General features: G+C 46.3%; 1 protein-coding gene across 1 annotated transcript in view; it reads right to left on the reverse strand.

Annotated features, from left to right (window-relative positions):
- The window catches only part of LOC127916524 (divergent protein kinase domain 2A), a 160,600-nt gene that overhangs the window by 92,991 nt on the left and 54,206 nt on the right, over positions 1 to 13,403 (reverse strand). The window lies entirely within an intron of this gene.

Consider the following 13,403-nt stretch of genomic DNA (forward strand, 5'->3'; position numbering starts at 1 on the left):
TTCTGCGTGGCCTCTACCACGTCTGAACTGTTGTTGCGCCGAACTGTAAATTTGGTGAACCCTAATATTTACTAAATATAATCTGAATCCTACCCATTAAAAAAATAACAATTTGGGTGCAACAGAATTAACTTAATTTCTCAGAGATTAAATGACATTTCATGAAAATAATGTTTCAGGAACGCTAATCGAACATGTTTCTAACAACAGAAATGATTTCAGAAGAATCTGTGATGGTGTCAAGCCTCTTGCTGATGCTCTTTGAGGTGGAACGGCCCCCTATCCATCTAAAACGGTATTTAGGGTTATAGGTCAATCTAGCCAGGTAACTAATAGCAACTTCCTAGTAGGGCTGGGCGATATATCACATTAATATGATTCATTCAAATGTATGTTTTAGCGCAATGTTGCAAATGCCTGTGAGAAACACGTTAAAAAAACATTTGAGCGTCTGTCATTTTTGGTCTCGTCTGTGCTGTGGTGCTGTGTGCACCAAGCCCCTCCCCTGCCACTCACACAGACACCAAGCCCCCCCCCGCCACACACACACAGACACAGCCCCTCCCCACACAAACACACCAAGCCCCTCCCCTGACACTCCTCACCCAGTCCAAACCAAGCCCCTCCCCTCCAAACCAAGCCCCTCCCCCTACCACTCATACCTACGAAGAGACGAAAGATCACTGGACTCCTGAGTGGTTCAGCGGTCTAAGGCTCTGCATCTCAGTGCAAGAGGTGTCACTACAGATACCTTGGTTCGATTCCAGGCTGTATCACAACCGGCCGTGATTGGGAGTCCCATAGGGCAGCACAGTTGGGTTTGGCCAGGTGTAGGCCGGGTTTGGCCAGGCCGGGTTTGGCCAGGTGTGGGCCGGGTTTGGCCAGGCGTGGGCGGGTGGGGCGTGGGCCGGTTTGGCCAGGCGTGGGCCGGGTTTGGCCAGGCGTGGGCCGGGTTTGGCCAGGCGTGGGCCGGGTTTGGCCAGGCGTGGGCCGGGTTTGGCCAGGCGTGGGCCGGGTTTGGCCAGGCGTGGTCCGGGTTTGGCCAGGTGTGGGCCGGGTTTGGCCAGGTGGGTTTGGCCAGGTGTAGGCCGGGTTTGGCCAGGTGTAGGGCCGGGTTTGGCCAGGTGTAGTCCGGGTTTGGCCAGGTGTGGGCCGGGTTTGGCCAGGCGTGGGCCGGGTTTGGCCAGGCGTGGGCCGGGTTTGGCCAGGTGTGGGCCGGGTTTGGCCAGGGGCCGGGTGGGCCAGGTGTAGGGCCGGGTTTGGCCAGGTGTGGGCCGGGTTTGGCCAGGGCGTGGGCCGGGTTTGGCCAGGGTGTGGGCCGGGGGTTTGGGCCAGGCGTAGGCCGGGTTTGGCCAGGCGTAGGCCGGGTTTGGCCAGGCCAGGGGTTTGGCCAGGCGGGGTTTGGCCAGGCGTAGGGGGTTTGGCCAGGCGTAGGCCGGGTTTGGCCAGGCGTAGTCCGGGTTTGGCCAGGTGTAGTCCGGGTTTGGCCAGGTGTAGTCCGGGTTTGGCCAGGTGTAGGCCGTCATTGTAAATAACAATGTGTTGGTTTAAATGACTACTGCTTTGGGGGAAACAAAAGGTTAAATTCTAAAGAAATAACAACCACTTCTTTCTCTCGGACAATAAAGCCCTTTACCTGTTTGATGTGTGGTCCAACAGAAACACATTATGTCCTGTAATAGAGGAGAATTTAACCTTTCTAATGATACCCTTTTAATATGTCCAAACTCACAACAAAATACCAGCAACAGTGTGTGAAGACTTACAGAAAACGTTGGACCTCTGTCATTGCCAACAAAGGGTATATAACAAAGTATTGAGGTAAACTGACCAAATTATTTGCCAAATACGTATTTCCCGCCATAATTTGCACATAAATTCATAAAAAAATCCTCATTTTATCTGTCATAGTTGAAGTGTACATATGATGAACATTACAGCCCTCTCTCATCTTTTTAAGTGGGAGAACCTGCACAATTGGTGGCTGACTAAATACTATTTTGGCCCCCTGTATGTGCTGCTAGTCTGTGATGGAATCTGCAAATGAGCATTAAAGAAAGATTTCTGTATGGAAACTCATGTTTCATTCTGAGAAGAACGGACGGTAGGTCAAAGTGGGAACTGTTCAAAACAGTTTGGCGTCAGACAGACACAGGTCATAACCATAACCATTCACCGGTTCTACCTCATCGTCTGGCAAATAGATCCGCGTTGGCTTGAAACATATATATAGAGATTAGTCTGGCTCATCACTAGCAGTGGGGTGCTTGTGTTTAGCAGATACCAGAAGATTAAATGAGATGGTAACGTTCTAGAATAGCAGATACCAGAAGATTAGTCTGGCTCATCACTAGCAGTGGGCTTGTGTTTCACAGTTAAATGAGATGGTAACGTTCTAGAATAGCAGATACCAGAAGATTAGTCTGGCTCATCACTAGCAGTGGGCTTGTGTTTCACAGTTAAATGAGATGGTAATGTTCTAGAATAGCGGATACCAGAAGATTAGTCTGGCTCATCACTAGCAGCGGGCTTGTGTTTCACAGGTAAATGAGATGGTAATGTTCTAGAATAGCAGATACCAGAAGAAGATGGTCTGTAGTTAAATGAGATGGTAACGTTCTAGATGATACCAGAAGATTAGTCGCTCATTGGCTCTGGTAATGTTCTAGAATGGTACCAGAAGAATGTTCTAGTTAAATGAGATGTAACATTTTAGAACAAACATTTTTATTTTCATTGGCTAGCAGACAGTTAAATGAGATGGTAAGCCAGATCAGCGATTATTGAAAAAAATAATATATATAGCGGATACCAGAAGAAGATATAATTAAAAGCTGAATAAATTATGAACAAACATTTTTATTTTCATTTAGACTTGAAAGCCAGATCAGCTGAAAAAAATAATATATATATAATAAAAGCTGAATAAATAACATGAACTTAATAACATGAACATATCTGACAATGTTTTGCAGTTTAACTGTAGACAACAAAACAATTAATTCACCATAACAGAAAAATTAACACATATTAAAGCAGTGCATTTTTGTCGGAAGAAAAATGTAGAGCTTGCTGTTGAACAGCAGGGTCAAAGTTGAATGTCCTTTGCTCAGTTGCGGCTAGACAATGTCTATATAAAAGAGGGGGAATGCCTACAGAATGTGGTAAAACATCTGGATTTTTGAAAAGGGACCATAAACATTGCCCCCCCCAACAAAAAAAGGATGGAAAGACAGGGAGAGGAGGGGGAGAGATAGAGAGGGAGAGATAGAGGGGGAGAGATAGAGAGGGAGAGATAGAGAGGGAGAGATAGAGAGGGAGAGATAGAGGGGGAGAGATAGAGGGGGAGAGATAGAGGGGGGAGAGATAGAGGGGAGAGATAGAGGGGGAGAGATAGAGGGGGAGAGATAGAGAGGGAGAGATAGAGAGGGAGAGATAGAGAGGGAGAGATAGAGAGGAGAGATAGAGGGAGAGATAGAGAGGGAGAGATAGACAGGGAGAGATAGACAGGGAGAGATAGACAGGGAGAGATAGACAGGGAGAGATAGACAGGGAGAGATAGAGAGGAGAGATAGAGAGGAGAGATAGAGAGGGAGAGATAGAGGGGGAGAGATAGAGAGGGAGAGATTGAGAGGGAGAGATAGAGAGGGAGAGATAGAGAGGAGGGAGAGATAGAGAGGGAGAGATAGAGAGGGAGAGATAGAGGGGGAGAGATAGAGAGGGAGAGATAGAGAGGGAGAGATAGAGAGGGAGAGATAGAGAGGGAGAGATAGACAGGGAGAGATAGACAGGAGAGATAGAGGGAGAGATAGACAGGGAGAGATAGACAGGGAGAGATAGAGGGAGAGATAGAGAGGGAGAGATAGACAGGGAGAGATAGACAGGGAGAGATAGACAGGGAGAGATAGACAGGGAGAGATAGAGAGGGAGAGATAGAGAGGGAGAGATAGAGGGGGAGAGACAGACAGGGAGAGATAGACAGGGAGAGATAGAGGGGGAGAGATAGAGGGGGAAGCCCACACAAGGCTAATAAGATTTTATAGATTGACTGGACTAAAAAGGCTGATTTCGCCTTTGTCCTCCCAAATGCCTGGAGGTGTCGGAAGCTGTGTGAGGCTGAGTTAGGGATTGGAGGTTACGTCACATATTGAACATGCTGGGCTCATTGTTGTCCTGACTCTTCACGAGACACGGTCAATGTCACATGAAATTGCAATTGATTGGTTGGTTGTAAATCACCGGGGGAAATGACTGGAGAGAGTGGTGCTGTAGTCTGATCTGGAGGACTCACTAAACAGAGAACATCCCTGGTCATCCCTACTACCTCTGATCTGGAGGACTCACTAAACAGAGAACATCCCTGGTCACCCCTACTGCCTCTGATCTGGAGGACTCACTAAACAGAGAACATCCCTGGTCAACCCTACTGTCTCTGATCTGGCAGACTCACTAAACAGAGAACATCCCTGGTCACCCCTACTGCCTCTGATCTGGAGGACTCACTAAACAGAGAACATCCCTGGTCCTACCTACTGTCTCTGATCTGGAGGACTCACTAAACAGAGAACATCCCTGGTCCTCCCTACTGCCTCGGATCTGGCAGACTTACTAAACAGAGAACATCCCTGGTCACCCCTACTGTCTCTGATCTGGAGGACTCACTAAACAGAGAACATCCCTGGTCACCCCTACTGCCTCTGATCTGGCAGACTCACTAAACAGAGAACATCCCTGGTCATCCCTACTGCCTCTGATCTGGAGGACTCACTAAACAGAGAATATCCCTGGTCACCCCTACTGCCTCTGATCTGGAGGACTCACTAAACAGAGAACATCCCTGGTCATCCCTACTGCCTCTGATCTGGAGGACTCACTAAAGCAAACAGAGAACATCCCTGGTCATCCCTACTACCTCTGATCTGGAGGACTCACTAAACAGAGAACATATCTGGTCATCCCTACTGCCTCTGATCTGGTGGACTCACTAAACAGAGAACATCCCTGGTCATCACTACTGCCTCTGATCTGGAGGATTCACTAAACAGAGAACATCCCTACAGCATCTGATCTGGAGGACTCACTAAACAGAGAACATCCCTGGTCATCCCTACTGCCTCTGATCTGGAGGATTCACTAAACAGAGAACATCCCTGGTCATCCCTACTGCCTCTGATCTGGAGGACTCACTAAACAGAGAACATCCCTGGTCATCCCTACAGCATCTGATCTGGAGGATTCACTAAACAGACAACATCCCTGGTCATCCCTACTGGCTCTGATCTGGAGGACTCACTAAACAGAGAACATCCCTGCTCATCCCTACAGCATCTGATCTGGAGGATTCACTAAACAGAGAACATCCCTGGTCATCCCTACAGCATCTGATCTGGAGGATTCACTAAACAGACAACATCCCTGGTCATCCCTACTGCCTCTGATCTGGAGGACTCACTAAACAGAGAACATCCCTGGTCATCCCTACTGCCTCTGATCTGGAGGACTCACTAAACAGAGAACACCCTGGTCATCCCTACTGCCTCTGATCTGGAGGACTCACTAAACAGAGAACATCCCTGGTCGTCCCTGCTGTCTCTGATCTGGAGGACAGGAAAAGGGGCTCTGGGTTGGTCAGAAAGTGATCCTCTACTGTTTCTTCACCCTGAGACCTAAAGTGGTGTAGTTTTCACACCTGATTCCACGAGCTAGGAAACAAAAAGTTAAGTCATCTACCTGTGTGGCTGTTGGAAGAGCCTGGCGCTTGCCAGGGTTTGATTCTCACAAAAACACATGCACTCACTACTGTAAGTCACTCTGGATAAGAGAGTCAGCTAAATGACTCACTACTGTAAGTCACTCTGGATAAGAGAGTCTGCTAAATGACTCACTACTGTAAGTCACTCTGGATAAGAGAGTCTGCTAAATGACTCACTACTGTAAGTCACTCTGGATAAGAGAGTCTGCTAAATGACTCACTACTGTAAGTCACTCTGGATAAGAGAGTCTGCTAAATGACTCACTACTGTAAGTCACTCTGGATAAGAGAGTCTGCTAAATGACTCACTACTGTAAGTCACTCTGGATAAGAGAGTCTGCTAAATGACTCACTACTGTAAGTCACTCTGGATAAGAGAGTCTGCTAAATGACTCACTACTGTAAGTCACTCTGGATAAGAGAGTCTGCTAAATGACTCACTACTGTAAGTCACTCTGGATAAGAGAGTCAGCTAAATGACTCACTACTGTAAGTCACTCTGGATAAGAGAGTCAGCTAAATGACTCACTACAGTAAGTCACTCTGGATAAGAGAGTCAGCTAAATGACTCACTACTGTAAGTCACTCTGGATAAGAGAGTCTGCTAAATGACTCACTACTGTAAGTCACTCTGGATAAGAGAGTCAGCTAAATGACTCACTACTGTAAGTCACTCTGGATAAGAGAGTCAGCTAAATGACTCACTACTGTAAGTCACTCTGGATAAGAGAGTCTGCTAAATGACTCACTACTGTAAGTCACTCTGGATAAGAGAGTCAGCTAAATGACTCACTACTGTAAGTCACTCTGGATAAGAGAGTCTGCTAAATGACTCACTACTGTAAGTCACTCTGGATAAGAGAGTCTGCTAAATGACTCACTACTGTAAGTCACTCTGGATAAGAGAGTCAGCTAAATGACTCACTACTGTAAGTCACTCTGGATAAGAGAGTCTGCTAAATGACTCACTACTGTAAGTCACTCTGGATAAGAGAGTCTGCTAAATGACTCACTACTGTAAGTCACTCTGGATAAGAGAGTCTGCTAAATGACTCACTACTGTAAGTCACTCTGGATAAGAGAGTCTGCTAAATGACTCACTACTGTAAGTCTCTCTGGATAAGAGAGTCAGCTAAATGACTCACTACTGTAAGTCACTCTGGATAAGAGAGTCTGCTAAATGACTCACTACTGTAAGTCACTCTGGATAAGAGAGTCTGCTAAATGACTCACTACTGTAAGTCACTCTGGATAAGAGAGTCTGCTAAATGACTCACTAGTAAGTCACTCTGGATAAGAGTCTGCTAAATGACTCACTACTGTAAGTCACTCTGGATAAGAGAGTCAGCTAAATGACTCACTACAGTAAGTCACTCTGGATAAGAGAGTCTGCTAAATGACTCACTACAGTAAGTCACTCTGGATAAGAGTCAGCTAAATGACTCACTACTGTAAGTCACTCTGGATAAGAGAGTCAGCTAAATGACTCACTACTGTAAGTCACTCTGGATAAGAGAGTCTGCTAAATGACTCACTACTGTAAGTCACTCTGGATAAGAGAGTCTGCTAAATGACTCACTACTGTAAGTCACTCTGGATAAAAGAGTCTGCTAAATGACTCACTACTGTAAGTCACTCTGGATAAGAGAGTCAGCTAAATGACTCACTACTGTAAGTCACTCTGGATAAGAGAGTCTGCTAAATGACTCACTACTGTAAGTCACTCTGGATAAGAGAGTCTGCTAAATGACTCACTACTGTAAGTCACTCTGGATAAGAGAGTCTGCTAAATGACTCACTACTGTAAGTCACTCTGGATAAGAGAGTCAGCTAAATGACTCACTACTGTAAGTCTCTCTGGATAAGAGTCTGCTAAATGACTCACTACTGTAAGTCTCTCTGGATAAGAGAGTCAGCTAAATGACTCACTACTGTAAGTCTCTCTGGATAAGAGAGTCAGCTAAATGACTCACTACTGTAAGTCACTCTGGATAAGAGAGTCAGCTAAATGACTCACTGGATAAGAGAGTCAGCTAAATGACTCACTACTGTAAGACTCTGGATAAGAGAGTCAGCTAAATGACTCACTACTGTAAGTCACTCTGGATAAGAGAGTCAGCTAAATGACTCACTACTGTAAGTCACTCTGGATAAGAGAGTCTGCTAAATGACTAACATGTGCACGGCTTTTTGGTCCCCAGGACCAGCGTTAAGAAGCACTATGTAACAGAATAGAGGTGAAAGGAGAAGAGACAGAAATAGTTTTTCCTGACCTCCGTTTCAAAAGTAGTTTCTTTCGCTTCTAAAAAAAAAATGTCTGAAACCTCAAGGATTTTAACACACAGATGTAGTAGTAGTTGTTTTTGTTTTCTTTTTTCTCTCCAAAAGACCATCAGATTCACTTTGAATCATTTAAACCTGCCTTGAATGTTAAATATGCAGTAACTCATCAACACCAGGTAAATCTCTCAGCTTTGAGGGATGTCACCAACACAGTTCTGTTATCCTCGATCCATACTGGAGGAGGTGACACATCTGCACCAACACAGTTCTGTTATCCTTGATCCATACTGGAGGAGGTGACACATCTGCACCAACACAGTACTGTTATCCTCGATCCATACTGGAGGAGGTGACACATCTGCACCAACACAGTTCTGTTATCCTCGATCCATACTGGAGGAGGTGACACATCTGCACCAACACAGTTCTGAACTCTTGATCCATACTGGAGGAGGTGACCATCTGCACCAACACAGTTCTGTTAACTCGATCCATACTGGAGGAGGTGAACATCTGCACCAACACAGTACTGTTATCCTCGATCCATACTGGAGGAGGTGACACATCTGCACCAACACAGTTCTGTTATCCTCGATCCATACTGGAGGAGGTGACATCTGCACCAACACAGTTCTGTTATCCTTGATCCATACTGGAGGAGGTGACACATCTGTACCAACACAGTTCTGTTACCCTTGATCCATACTGGAGGTGACATCTGTACCAACACAGTTCTGTTACCCTCGATCCATACTGAGGAGGTGCACACATCTGCACCAACACAGTTCTGTTATCCTCGATCCATACTGGAGGAGGTGACACATCTGTACCAACACAGTTCTGTTATCCTCGATCCATACTGTAGGAGGTGACATCTGCACCAACACAGTCTCTGTTATCCTCGATCCATACTGGAGGAGGTGACACATCTGCACCAACACAGTTCTGTTATCCTCGATCCATACTGGAGGAGGTGACACATCTGCACCAACACAGTTCTGTTATCCTTGATCCATACTGAAGAGGTGACACATCTGCACCAACACAGTTCTGTTATCCTCTGATCCATACTGGAGGAGGTGACACATCTGCACCAACACAGTTCTGTTATCCTTGATCCATACTGTGAGGAGGTGACACATCTGCACCAACACAGTTCTGTTATCCTCGATCCATACTGAGGAGGTGACACATCTGCACCAACACAGTTCTGTTACCCTCGATCCATACTGGAGGAGGTGACACATCTGCACCAACACAGTTCTGTTATCCTCGATCCATACTGGAGGAGGTGACATCTGTACCAACACAGTTCTGTTATCTCGATCCATACTGGAGGAGGTGACACATCTGCACCAACACAGTTCTGTTATCCTCGATCCATACTGGAGGAGGTGACACATCTGCACCAACACATCAGCATGAACTCTTGATGTACCATCTGGGATTTTCAAGAATGTCCTCAAAAAATACAACAAATCTCTTCCAGTAACAAGACAAATAAACAACTGTCTAATAATAAATAACAACAACAATAATACACATATACAGATTTTTTTGGAGGGGTCATTTTTTGACCGAGCCAAATGTCTTCAGCCTCCTGAGGTTGAATAGGCCAGGCTGAAGAATCTGCAGGTTGGTTTTGGGGTGGGTCTGATCGATACTAAGTGACTATGCTAAAGATCTATAGCGGAAGAAGGAAGAGGATTCATACCCTGTAATTTACAGAGGGGTTGGCATCAACAGTGAAGAGGCAACTCCGGGATGCTGGCCTTCTAGGCAGAGTTCCTCTGTCCAGTCTCAACGTCAACAGTGAAGAGGCGACTCCGGGATGCTGGCCTTCTAGGCAGAGTTCCTCTGTCCAGTCTCAACGTCAACAGTGAAGAGGTGACTCCGGGATGCTGGCCTTCTAGACAGAGTTCCTCTGTCCAGTCTCAACGTCAACAGTGAAGAGGCGACTCCGGGATGCTGGCCTTCTAGGCAGAGTTCCTCTGTCCAGTCTCAACGTCAACAGTGAAGAGGTGACTCCGGGATGCTGTCCTTCTAGGCAGAGTGTGCACCTGCCTCGGCCATGGAAACCCATTTCATGAAGCTCCCAATGAACCGTTGTTGTGCTGACGTTACTTCCAGAGGCAGTTTGGAACTCGGTAGTGAGTGTTGCAACTAAGGTCAGATTATTTTTACGCGCTACGTGCTTCAGCGGTCCCGCTCTGTGAGATTGTGTGGCCTACCACTTCGGCGCTGAGCCGTTGTTGCTCCTAGACGTTTCCACTTGTGTGGCATCCTAAGACGGTGACACGTTTGAAGTCACTGAGCTCTTCAGTAAGGCCATTTTTCTACTGCCAATGTTTGTTTAGGTGCTCAATTTTATACACCCGTCAGCAACGGATGAGGCTGAAATAGTGTAATCTACAAATTTGAAGGGATGTACACATACTTAAGTATATATAGTGTATATTGATTCGGTAAGTATTCAATCCCCTGAGTCAATACATGTTAGAATCACCTTCGACAGCAATTACAGCTGTGAGTCTTTCTGGGTAAGTCTCTAAGAGCTATTACAGCTGTGAGTCTTTCTGGGTAAGTCTCTAAGAGCTATTACAGCTGTGAGTCTTTCTGGGTAAGTCTCTAAGAGCTATTACAGCTGTGAGTCTTTCTGGGTAAGTCTCTAAGAGCTATTACAGCTGTGAGTCTTTCTGGGTAAGTCTCTAAGAGCTTTCCACACATGGATTGTGCAACATTGACAAATTGTTATTTTCAACATTCTTCAATCTCTGTCAAATTGGTTATTGATCATTGCTAGACAACCGTTTCAGGCCTCGTCATAGATTTTCAAGTAGATTTAAGTCAGAACTAACTCGGCCACTCAGGAACATTCACTGTCGTCTTGGTAACTAGCGTAGCTTTGGCATTGTGTGTTAGGTGCTTAAGCCGGTGGTCAGCTCCATTCTGTTCCTGAAAAACTCCCCAGTCCTTAACGATTACAAAACATACCCATAACATGATGCAGCCACCACTATGCTTGAAAATATGGAGAGGTGTACTCAGTAATGTGTTGTATTGGATTTTCCCCAAACAAAACACTTTGTATACAAGACAAAAACTTATTTGATTTGCCACATTTTCAGTATTAATTACATGTTTTGTTGCAAGTTGTAGAATATTTTAATTCTGTACAGGCTTCCTTCTTTTCACTGTCAATTAGATTAGTATTGTGGAGTAACTACAATGTTGTTGATCCATCCTCAGTTTCCTCCTATCACAGCCATTAAACTCTGTAACTGTTTTAAAGTCACCATTGGCCTCATGGTGAAATCCCTGAGCAGTTTCCTTCCACACCGGCAACTGAGTTAGGAAGGACACCTGTATCTTTGTGGTGACTGGGTTTATTCATACACCAACCAATTAATGAATTAATAACTTCACCATCATCAAAGAGATATTCAGTGTCTGCCTTTTTAGTTGACTTTTACCCATCTACCAATAGGTGCCCTTCTTTGGAAGGGAAGTCATTGGAAAACCTCCCTGCTCTTTGTGGTATGAAATTCACTGCTCGACTGAGGGACCTTACAGATAATTAAATGTGTTGGGTACAGAGACGAGGTAGTCATTGAATGAGTCCATGCAACCTATTATGTGACTTGTTGAGCACATTTCTACTCCTGAACTTGAAAACTTATTGACATTTCAGCCTTTTTTCTTTTCTTTTTTTAGCCCGTAAATGTTACATTTTGTATTTATTTTTCCAATTGTTTAGTTAGTATCTACTATCTTGTCTCATTGCTACAACTCCTGTACGGGCTCGGGAGAGACGAAGGTTGAAAGTCATGTGTCCTCCGATACACAACCCAACCAAGCCGCACTGCTTCTTAACACAGCGCGCTTCCAACCCGGAAGCCAGCCGCACCAATGTGTCGGAGGAAACACCGTACACCTAGCGACCTGGTTAGCGTGCACTACGCCCGGCCCGCCACAGGAGTCGCTGGTGTGCGATGAGACAAGGACATCCATATCGGCCAAACCCTCCCTGACCCGGACGACACTGGGTCAATTGTGCGTCGCGTCACGGACCTCCTGGTCGTGGCCGGTTACGACAGAGCCTGGGCGCAAACCCAGAGTCAGTACAGCGGCCTTAACCACTGCGCCACCCAGGAGGCCCCAGCCATTCTTTTTTTAAATCGATTTGTAAAAAAAAGGTGAAAAACATCATTCACTTTGACATTACTGTATTATTGTTTGTTTGACAAAAGAAAAGCTGCAACAACAAAATGTGGAAACGTCAAGAGGTGTGAAACATTACAATACTTTACTTTAATACTTTAAGGCTCTGTATATAGATGGCTCTGTGGCAGAAAGGTGTGGCTAACAGGCCTCTTGGGATTCCACTAGATGGCTCTGTGGCAGAAAGGTGTGGCTAACAGGCCTCTTGGGATTCCACTAGCTGGCTCTGTGGCAGAAAGGTGTGGCTAACAGGCCTCTTGGGATTCCACTAGCTGGCTCTGTGGCAGAAAGGTGTGGCTAACAGGCCTCTTGGGATTCCACTAGATGGCTCTGTGGCAGAAAGGTGTGGCTAACAGGCCTCTTGGGATTCCACTAGATGGCTCTGTGGCAGAAAGGTGTGGCTAACAGGCCACTAGATGGCTCTGTGGCAGAAAGGTGTGGCTAACAGGCCTCTTGGGATTCCACTAGATGGCTCTGTGGCAGAAAGGTGTGGCTAACAGGCCACTAGATGGCTCTGTGGCAGAAAGGTGTGGCTAACAGGCCACTAGACGGCTATGTGGCAGAAAGGTGTGGCTAACAGGCCTCTTGGGATTCCACTAGATGGCTCTGTGGTAGAAAGGTGTGGCTAACAGGCCACTAGATGGCTCTGTGGCAGAAAGGTGTGGCTAACAGGCCATTAGATGGCTCTGTGGCAGAAAGGTGTGGCTAACAGGCCTCTTGGGATTCCACTAGATGGCTCTGTGCCAGAAAGGTGTGGCTAACAGGCCTCTTGGGATTCCACTAGATGGCTCTGTGGCAGAAAGGTGTGGCTAACAGGCCTCTTGGGATTCCACTAGCTGGCTCTGTGGCAGAAAGGTGTGGCTGACAGGCCTCTTGGGATTCCACTAGATGGCTCTTTGGCAGAAAGATGTGGCTGACAGGCCTCTTGGGATTCCACTAGATGGCTCTGTGGCAGAAAGGTGTGGCTAACAGGCCACTAGATGGCTCTGTGGCAGAAAGGTGTGACTAACAGGCCATTAGATGGCTCTGTGGCAGAAAGGTGTGGCTAACAGGCCTCTTGGGATTCCACTAGATGGCTCTGTGGCAGAAGGGTGTGGCTAACAGGCCATTAGATGGCTCTGTGGCAGAAAGGTGTGGCTAACAGGAC

This window comes from Oncorhynchus keta, chromosome 4, assembly GCF_023373465.1.
Source record: "Oncorhynchus keta strain PuntledgeMale-10-30-2019 chromosome 4, Oket_V2, whole genome shotgun sequence".
Classification (NCBI taxonomy): Eukaryota; Metazoa; Chordata; class Actinopteri; order Salmoniformes; family Salmonidae; genus Oncorhynchus; species Oncorhynchus keta.